The 10,095-nt window shown below is 30.8% G+C and overlaps 1 long non-coding RNA gene across 1 annotated transcript; it reads right to left on the minus strand.

Annotated features, from left to right (window-relative positions):
* Positions 1 to 478: 478 nt before the first annotated feature.
* On the minus strand, positions 479 to 5,039 carry LOC107551866 (uncharacterized). Its single transcript, XR_001604818.1, has 3 exons — positions 4,975 to 5,039; positions 1,246 to 1,290; positions 479 to 609 (listed from the first exon to the last, which is right to left on the minus strand). It is a non-coding gene; the product is annotated as an uncharacterized lncRNA (long non-coding RNA).
* Between the last annotated feature and the right edge of the window lie 5,056 nt (positions 5,040 to 10,095).

The raw sequence follows: 10,095 nt of genomic DNA on the forward strand, positions 1-10,095 counted from the left end.
AATTTAATTTAATTTTTATGTTCTAAAATAACTTAAACTGAAAAATGAATAAAAACTATATAGACATTTTGTCAAAATAAATAAATTAATTAATTAAAACAAGAACGATCAAAAATTAAAAACTCACAACAAAATTGCTAAAACTAACTAAAATGAAATAAATGAAAATAAAAATGAATTCAAAATATTATTAAAAACCATAACAGTATCTAAATGATACTAAAATAACACTGATACATAAACATGGATTAATTACAGCATCAACAAGATTATCAATATGAATTTTAGTATCATAATATCATACTTTCCAACTCCATATATATAAAAAAAAAATTGCAAATGTGTGTTTTTAACATATATAAACTTTAATCTTGAATCTAGGCTTTGGAAAGTCTAGTATAATGAAAATAAAATCCATATTCATAATCTTTTTACAACTGTAGATCAATTTGCAGGCGTTCATTTAGCATTAGTGATGTGAAACGAGTCATAAATGTTCTGCTTACATGGTGCCGGCACACTTTTTGGGAGAAAATCAGATAATAAGGGAGTAATTGATGCCGTGATCGTCCAGAGAAAGATGCAGGACTGGATCAGAGATTAGAGGATCTATCAAAAAAATGTATCAACATACAGTAAATGATCTATTAGTCACGTAAAAAACATCTCAGACACACAAAACAATGCATGCATAAACCATTTTATCTGTAGTCACACCTTTAAATGGTGAATAAAGGCTTTAGTATAATTAGATTACATGCAGAAAGTGCATACGGATATATATATATATATATATATATGTACACACACACACACACATATATATAACAAAAAACAAAAAATATATTATATATATATATGTATAAACAAATTAATAATTATATTAATATATAATTACACATTTAATTAAAATATTATAAATAATATATCTACATATATATTTGTAATTAATTTGATATTTTATACAAATAATATAAAAGTATATACATATTTAAAGAGTTTTAAGAATTATATTAAAAATAAAAATGTTATGAATTATAGTAAAGTGCAAATGAAGTACAAACTATCATTGTAGTGCAAAGTACAAATGTGGTTCAGAATAGTAAAATATGCCACATTTGTACTTTTACTCTCTATTCTAAATATTGGGTCCGTAATGCATGCAGAGCCTGAAAGCAGTCAGTAGAGATCCATCAGTTAAGCAGCAGAAGCTGTGATGTTGAGATGTTAGATGGCTTTACTCACATGCTCCCGCTGCAGGTCTGGCTCTTCTCGTCAGTCTGGTTCCTTCTGCAACAGAACCACAAACTTAGAGCAGAACAGACACAAACCATCCGTCTCCACTGATCCTGCTCTCTCTCTCTCTCTGCTGGTCTCTTATCCAGTGCACTCTCTCTCTCTCTCTCTCTCTCTCTATCTCTCTCTCTCTCTGTCTCTCGCTTATCCAGTGCGCTGGTCTCTTAGCCAGTGCACTCTCGCTATCTCTCTCTCTCTCTCTGTCTCTCGCTCTCTCTCTCTGCTGGTCTCTTATCCAGTGCACTCTCTCTCTCTATCTCTCTCTTTCTCTGTCTCTCGCTCTCTCTCTCTGCTGGTCTCTTATCCAGTGCACTCGCTCTCTCTATCTCTCTCTCTCGCTGTTTCTCGCTCTCTCTCTCTGCTGGTCTCTTATCCAGTGCACTCTCTCTCTCTCGGTCTCTCTCTCTCTCTCTCTCTGTCAGCCGGGACGGGGGATGATTTAACGGGCCCCTCTGCGCGTTACCGTAAATCGTTAAGGCAAACCGGCGGGACTCTCATCCAATCAAAGCGATGCTCTCTCAAGCGCATATTTCACATCCATCTCACCTGAGTGTGGCGCTGGCATTACAAGCATGCGTTCAGATGTGATGAACGCTCGCATGCACAAGAGGAAGTTAAACATTATAATGGATCAAGCAACATATGAGGAAACTATATAACATGCACTCTGGTTTCAGATGGTAATAACATGATTTATATGGTACAAGGATGCTTTTATTTTCTCCCAAAACACTAAATTGCAACAACACCACCACAGCACTGTCACAATGTTTTTCATTATGCACATAATAAAGCTCAGTTTCCTGCATATAATATTTTCCTGCTCCGTGATGTGATCAAATGCAATAGTAGGAGCTCATTTTAAAAGTAATCTGATCTAACACGGCAAATTATGACACATATAAGACTTGATTTAATAACCTTCCACAAGCATAAACAACAGCAACTAAACAAAAGGACCGTATGTTTTGAAGTTATGAAATGTCAAAAGTGTCATTTTTAAAGTGTTTTTTTTGAGTAACTATTTATTGAAATGTATCACTTGAAAGTAAAAAAAATATTTTAACATATTTAAAAATGCATATATAATAATGCATATAATTTTTTAACATAAATGTAACTTTTATTGATTATAAAAGATCTGAAGTGCTTATTTTGAGTAACCTTTTATTGAAATGTATCACTTATAAAAAATAAAAAATATTTTAACATACTTGAATATAAAATGTTATATATTTTTTTTACATATACAGTAATGGCTAAAAATATCGGCACCCTTGGTAAATATGATCAAAGAAGGCTGTGAAAGTTAATCTGCATTGTTAATCCTTTTAACCTTTTATTTGAAAAATTCACAAAAATCTAACCTTTCATTGGATAATAAGAATTTAAAATGGGGGGGAAATATCATTATGAAATAAATGTTTTTCTCAAATACACGTTGGACAATTATCGGCACCCCTAGAAATTCTTATGAGTAAAATATCTCTGAAGTATATTCCTATTCATATTCTCAATTTTGAGCACTCCAGGGTGATTATGAACATGAAATTATCCAGCCGGGTTTCACAGGAATATAAATAGGAGGGAAAACAAAGCCCAAATTCCCTTAATCATCATCACAATGAGAAAAACCAAAGAATATATTTCTGATGTGCAGCAAAAGATAATTGAGCTTCACAAATTAGTGAAGTGGCTTTAAGAAAAGAGCTAGAGCAGTGAAAATTCCCATTCCCACCATCAGGGCAATAATTAAGAATTTCCAATCGACATAAAATGCTATGAAACTGCCTGGAAGAGGACGTGTGTCTATATCGTCCTAATGCACGGTGAGCAGGAGAGTTTGAGTGGCTAAAGACTCTCCGAGGACCACAGCTAGAGAACTGAAGAAAATAGTTGAGTCTCGGGGGCAGAAAACCTTTAAAAAATTTGTCAAACAGCACCTCCATCACCACATGTTGTTTGGGAGGGCTTCAAGGAAAATTCTCCTAGCTCATCCAAAAACAAACTCCAGCATATCAGTTATCAGACTCAAGATGGGTTTGGTGCACACAGGGATAAAAAGTGCCCCATGTGTACAATGAAATATACTGCTGTATGTTTAATGTCGTGGGCCTATATTTCTGCTGGAGGTCCTGGACATCTTGTCTAGACACACAGCATCTTTGATTCTATCAAATACCAACAGATACAAAATCAATAAGTGACTGACTCTGTTAGAAATCTTATAATGGGCCATGTTTGAATCTTCCAACCGGACAATAATCCAAAAACAAACCTTCAAAACAACACAAAAATGGGTCAGTGGGCACAAAACCAAGCTTCTGCTCTGGCCATTCCAGTCCTCTGACCTGAACCCTATAGAAGATGAGTGAGGTGAACTGAAGAGGAGAAGCTGTGGATCTGAAGGATCTGGAGAGATTCTGGATGAAGGAGTGCTCTCTGATCTCTCGTCAGCTGCTCTCTAACCTCATCAGGCATTACAGGAGAAAACTCAGAGCTGTTGTTATGCCAAATACAGGTTTCAAAAAGCATTGAATAAAAGGGTGCCGTTAATTGTGTCCAATGTGTATTTGAGAAAAGCATTTATTTCATAATGATATTTCTCCCCATTTTAAATTCGCATTCTCCAATGAAAGGTTAGATTTTTGTGCATTTTTTAAAATAAAAGATCAAAAGGATTAACAATGCATATTAATTTTCAGGTGAACTGAAGAGGAGAAGCTGTGGATCTGAAGGATCTGGAGAGATTCTGGATGAAGCGATGGTCTCTGATCTCTCGTCAGCTGCTCTCTAACCTCATCAGGCATTACAGGAGAAAACTCAGAGCTGTTGTTATGCCAAATACAGGTTTCAAAAAGCATTGAATAAAAGGGTGCCGTTAATTGTGTCCAATGTGTATTTGAGAAAAGCATTTATTTCATAATGATATTTCTCCCCATTTTAAATTCGCATTCTCCAATGAAAGGTTAGATTTTTGTGCATTTTTTAAAATAAAAGATCAAAAGGATTAACAATGCATATTAATTTTCACAGCCTTCTTTGATCATATTTACCAAGGGTGCCGATATTTTTGGCCATGACTGTATATAATTTTTATTTATAATAAAATATTGAAGTGCTTATTTTGAGTAACTACTTATAAAAAAAATATTTTAACATATTTGAATATCATTTTTTTTAACATATATCATTTTTATTTATTATAAAACACTGACGTGCTTATTTTGAGTAACTATTTAAATGTATCACTTATAAAAATAAATCGATTTTAATATATTTAAGTATATATTTTATTTATTATATATTAAGTATTGTGTCAAACTGCACCTGTATAAAATAAAAATACAAAAATAATATTATAATAATATATATATATATATATATAGTTTATATTTATTTTAAATATTTATATATTATAATAGATTGTGTTAAAAAGCATCTATGTAATACAAAAACGCTCAAATTAAACAATTGAACCTTTCAAAAATTCTCAATAATCTATCAAGCGTTATAGTGGTAGCGCACAGTAAACGCGGTCAGTACCGGTACTTTCGGGACTTGTGTCAGCGCCGCGGAGGAGAGGAAGTGATCGATACCCGCGGGGCAACGCGCGTGTTTATACACACGTCTATAACGCTCACCAAACAGCAGGAATGAAAGAGGAAAGCCACCCACCGGCTCGCGTCGCTCCGCGTCTGCTTGTGTCCTGATCAAACGCTTCCGTGTCTCTCCATGTGTTGTGAACGGAAACAAACGCGCAGATTTACGCGCACAGCAGACCGCTTCAGCTCAGGCTCCTCCCAGAGAAGAGCCGCGCTTGCACAATCTCTCGCAACACACGCGCGTCAAAGACGCACCGGCCGCGCGACGCGACGCGACTCCGCTGGAACTGTCCCGTTAAAATCACCGGGGCGCGTCAGTGCTGAAACTGAAGAGCAGAGTTTAGCTCAGTTCATGCATTTCTGCAATTAGACAACTTTTTACATTTTTTAAATATATATTTTTTTATATCTAAAATTGTATGTTATATATTTAAAATATATTTTTATATATAATAATTTAATTAAAATATGTCATAATTTTTTTAAAATAATTACAATAATAAATATGTGTGTGTGTGTGTGTGTATATGAGTAAAATACATATTTTTATTATTTTTAATTCTTATTTTAATAATTATATATTATTAAATTAAATAATATATGCATTGAAAATAATATATTATTATTTTAATATTATGTTATATTATTAAAACAATTAAGATTAATAAAATAATCTTTATATAAAAAGAATATATATTGAACGTATAAATTTTATTCTTATTAATTATATTAAATATACCTACTATTGCAGTTAAAATATTTAAATTAATATTTAAAAATAATAAAATGATATTTATATAATAATAATAATAATATGTATATGTATATATAATATATTATTTTAATTTAATTAATATTGTTTTATTCGATTGTATTTTTAGTATTATCTTAAATATTATTTTAAATAATATTATACTATTTATATATTATATTATTTTAAATTAAAAAAAATTAAACAATATTTATTTGTTTATTAATTCTATTCTATTCTGTTCTATTCTATTCTGTTCTATTATGTTCTGTTCTATTCCATTTTGATCTATTCTGTTCTATTCTGTTATGTTCTGTTATATTCTATTTTGTTCTATTCTGTTCTATTCTGTTCTATTCTATTTTGTTCTATTCTGTTCTGTTCTATTCTATTAAGTTCTGTTCTATTCTGTTCTAATCTGTTCTGTTCTATTCTATTCTATTCTGTTCTATTCTGTTCTCATCTGTTCTGTTCTATTCTGTTCTGTTCTGTTCTATTCTGTTTGTTCTGTTCTATTTTATTCTGTTCTATTCTGTTCTATTCTGTTCTATTCTATTCTGTTCTGTTCTGTTCTATTCTGTTTATTCTGTTCTGTTCTGTTCTATTCTGTTCTTGTCTATTCTGTTCTATTCTATTTTGTTCTATTCTGTTCTATTCTGTTGTATTCTGTTCTGTTCTGTTCTATTCTATTCTGTTCTATTCTATTTTGTTCTATTCTGTTCTATTCTGTTGTATTCTGTTCTGTTCTGTTCTGTTCTATTCTATTTTGTTTTATTTTTCTTCTATTCTATTTTGTTCTGTTCTGTTCTATTCTATTCTGTTCTATTCTGTTCTGTTCTATTCTATTCTTGTCTATTCTATTCTGTTCTATTCTGTTCTATTCTGTTCTGTTCTATTCTGTTGTATTCTGTTCTGTTCTATTCTATTCTGTTCTATTCTATTTTGTTCTATTCTGTTCTATTCTATTTTGTTCTATTCTGTTCTATTCTATTTTGTTCTGTTCTGTTATATTCTATTTTGTTCTGTTCTGTTCTGTTCTATTCTGTTCTGTTCTGTTCTGTTCTATTCTATTTTGTTCTATTCTGTTCTGTTCTATTTTATTTTATTCTATTCTGTTCTATTCTATTTTGTTATATTCTATTCTGTTCTGTTCTGTTCTATTCTATTCAGTTCTATTCTGTTCTGTTCTATTCAGTTCTATTCTGTTCTTTTCTATTCTGTTTTATTCTGTTCTATTCTGTTCTATTCTATTCTGTTCTTGTCCATTCTGTTCTATTCTATTTTGTTCTATTCTGTTCTATAGAACAGAACATAATAGAATAGAACAGAACAGAACAGAATAGAGTATAACAGAATAGAACAGAACAGCATAGAGTAGAACAGAATAGAATAGAACAGAACAGAATATAATAGAACAGAATAGAATAAAATAGAACAGAACATAATAGAATAGAATAGAACAGAATAGAGTAGAACAGAATAGAATAGAACAGAATAGAACAGAACAGAACAGAATAAAACATAATAGAACAGAACAGAATAGAACAGAATAGAACAGAACAAAATAGAATAGAACAGAACATAATAGAATAGAACAGAACAGAACCAAATATAATAGAACAGAATAGAATAGAACAGAATAGAACAAAATAGAATGTAACAGAACATAACAAAATAGAATAGAACAGAATAGACAAGAACAGAGTAGAATAGAACAGAATAGAACAGAACAGAACAGAATAAAACAGAATAGAACAGAACAGAACAGAACAGAATAGAACAGAATAGAATAGAACAAAATAGAATAGAACAGAACATAATAGAATAGAACAGAATAGAATAGAACAGAACAGAATAGAACAAAATAGAATGTAACAGAACAGAACAAAATAGAATAGAACAGAACAGAATAGACAAGAACAGAGTAGAATAGAACAGAATAGAACAGAACAGAACAGAATAAAACAGAATAGAACAGAACAGAACAGAACAGAATAGAACAGAATAGAATAGAACAAAATAGAATAGAACAGAACATAATAGAATAGAACAGAATAGAATAGAACAGAACAGAATAGAACAAAATAGAATGTAACAGAACAGAACAAAATAGAATAGAACAGAACAGAATAGACAAGAACAGAGTAGAATAGAACAGAATAGAACAGAACAGAACAGAATAAAACAGAATAGAACAGAACAGAATAGAACAGAATAGAATAGAACAGAATAGAATAAAATAGAACAGAACAAAATAGAATAGAACAGAATAGAACAGAACAGAACAGAATACAACAGAATAGAACAGAATAGAATAGAACAGAATAGAACAAAATATAATAGAACAGAATAGAACAGAACAGAACTGAATAAAAAAGAATAGAACAGAAAAGAAGAGAATAGAATAGAACAGAATAGAATACAACAGAATAGAACACAACAGAATAGAATAGAACAGAACAGAATAAAACAGAATAGAACAGAACAGAACAGAACAGAATAGAATAGAACAGAATAGAATAGAACAGAACAGAATAGAGTAGAACAGAATAGAATAGAATAGAACAGAATAGAATAAAATAGAACAGAACATAATAGAATAGAACATAATAGAGTACAACAGAATAGAACAGAATAGAATAGAACAGAATAGAATAAAATAGAACAGAACATAATAGAATAGAACATAATAGAGTACAACAGAATAGAACAGAATAGAATAGAACAGAATAGAATAAAATAGAACAGAACATAATAGAATAGAACATAATAGAGTACAACAGAATAGAACAGAATAGAATAGAACAGAATAGAATAAAATAGAACAGAACATAATAGAATAGAATAGAACAGAATAGAGTAGAACAGAATAGAGTAGAACTATTCTATTCTGTTCTGTTCGGTTCTATTCTATTCTGTTCTGTTCTATTCTATTCTGTTCTATTCTGTTTTATTCTGTTCTGTTCTATTCTGTTCTATTCTATTCTATTCTATTCTATTCTATTATGTTCTGTTCTGTTCTATTCTACTCACCCCAGTGTTCCTTGTGTAAATATGCAGTTCATTTAATCTTACACATCATTGTGTGTTTTGAAATGGTTTTCTATGTGACTGTAATTGTGTGTGTGTGTGTGTGTGTGTGTGTGTGTGTGAGAGTGTGTCTATTCTGTTCTACTCTATTCTGTTCTATTCTATTCTATTATGTTCTGTTCTATTTTATTCTATTCTGTTCTATTCTATTCTGTTCTATTCTGTTGTACTCTATTATGTTCTATTCTATTATGTTCTGTTCTATTTTATTCTATTCTGTTCTATTCTATTCTGTTCTATTCTGTTGTACTCTATTATGTTCTATTCTATTATGTTCTGTTCTATTTTATTTTATTCTGATCTATTCTATTCTGTTCTATTCTGTTCTGTTCTGTTCTGTTCTATTCTATTCTGTTCTGTTCTATTCTGTTCTATTCTATTCTGTTCTGTTATACTCTATTCTGTTCTGTTCTGTTCTATTATGTTCTGTTCTATTTTATTTTATTCTGATCTATTCTATTCTGTTCTATTCTGTTCTGTTCTGTTCTGTTCGGTTCGGTTCTATTCTATTCTGTTCTGTTCTATTCTGTTCTATTCTATTCTGTTCTATTCTGTTTTATTCTGTTCTGTTCTATTCTATTCTATTCTGTTCTTGTCTATTCTGTTCTATTCTATTTTGTTCTATTCTGTTCTATTCTATTCTATTCTGTTCTATTCTATTCTATTCTGTTCTATTCTATTCTATTCTGTTCTATTCTATTCTATTCTGTTCTATTCTATTCTATTCTGTTCTATTCTATTCTATTCTGTTCTATTCTATTCTATTCTGTTCTATTCTATTCTATTCTGTTCTATTCTATTCTATTCTGTTCTATTCTATTCTATTCTGTTCTATTCTATTCTATTCTGTTCTATTCTATTCTATTCTGTTCTATTCTATTCTATTCTGTTCTATTCTATTCTATTCTGTTCTATTCTATTCTGTTCTGTTCTATTCTGTTCTATTCTATTCTGTTTTATTCTGTTCTGTTCTATTCTATTCTGTTCTATTCTATTCTGTTCTTTTCTATTCTGTTCTGTTCTGTTCTATTCTACTCACCCCAGTGTTCCTTGTGTAAATATGCAGTTCATTTAATCTTACACATCATTGTGTGTTTTGAAATGGTTTTCTATGTGACTGTAATTGTGTATTTGTGATGTAATTGTGTGTGTGTGTGTGTGTGTGTGTGTGTTTGTGTGTGTGTGAATGAGAGTCCGGTGATACACTGCTTATAATGTTTGTGTGTGATTTACAGTTATGGATCTGCGTCACATTTGTAAATCAAAGCCAGTACTGTTTATTTTATCGATATTTACATCCAGCGCCTCCCTGACTCGTGCGGTTTTCTGTGAACTGTAATTAATAGAGTTTAT

Source organism: Sinocyclocheilus grahami, unplaced genomic scaffold (assembly GCF_001515645.1).
Source record: "Sinocyclocheilus grahami isolate Dianchi unplaced genomic scaffold, SAMN03320097.WGS_v1.1 scaffold436.1, whole genome shotgun sequence".
Classification (NCBI taxonomy): Eukaryota; Metazoa; Chordata; class Actinopteri; order Cypriniformes; family Cyprinidae; genus Sinocyclocheilus; species Sinocyclocheilus grahami.